We start from the raw sequence: 508 nt of genomic DNA, 5'->3' as shown, positions 1-508 counted from the left end.
ATTCAAACTGAAGCTGAAGAAAATGAAAACAGGTCCACGAGAGTCAAAATATGACCTTGATTATATCCCACCTGAATTTAGATATCATCTGAAGAATAGATTTGATTCATTAAACACTAAGGACAGAAGACCAGAAGAGTTGTGGGATGACATCAAGAACATCATACACGTAGAAAGCAAAAAGTCATTAAGAAGACATGAAAGAAGGAAAAGGTCAAAATGGATGTCAAAAGAGACACTGAAACTTGCTCTCCAGTATAGAGATGCTAAAGCAAATGGAAGAAATGAGGAGGTCTAAGAGCTGAACAGAAAATTTCAAAGATCATCTCGAGAAGATAAAGCCAAATATTACAACAAAATTTGCAAAGATCTGGAATCAGAAAACCAAAAAGGAAGAACACGTCAGCATTTCTCAAGCTGGGGAAACTGAAGAAAAATTCAAACCTTGAGTTTTGTTATTGAAGGATTCTCTGGGCAAATTATTGAATGTGCAGAAAGCATCAAAAGA

The sequence above is a fragment of the Chrysochloris asiatica genome, unplaced genomic scaffold (assembly GCF_000296735.1).
Source record: "Chrysochloris asiatica unplaced genomic scaffold, ChrAsi1.0 scaffold00033, whole genome shotgun sequence".
NCBI lineage: Eukaryota > Metazoa > Chordata > Mammalia > Afrosoricida > Chrysochloridae > Chrysochloris > Chrysochloris asiatica.
Note: the sequence above shows the minus strand (reverse complement) of the source record.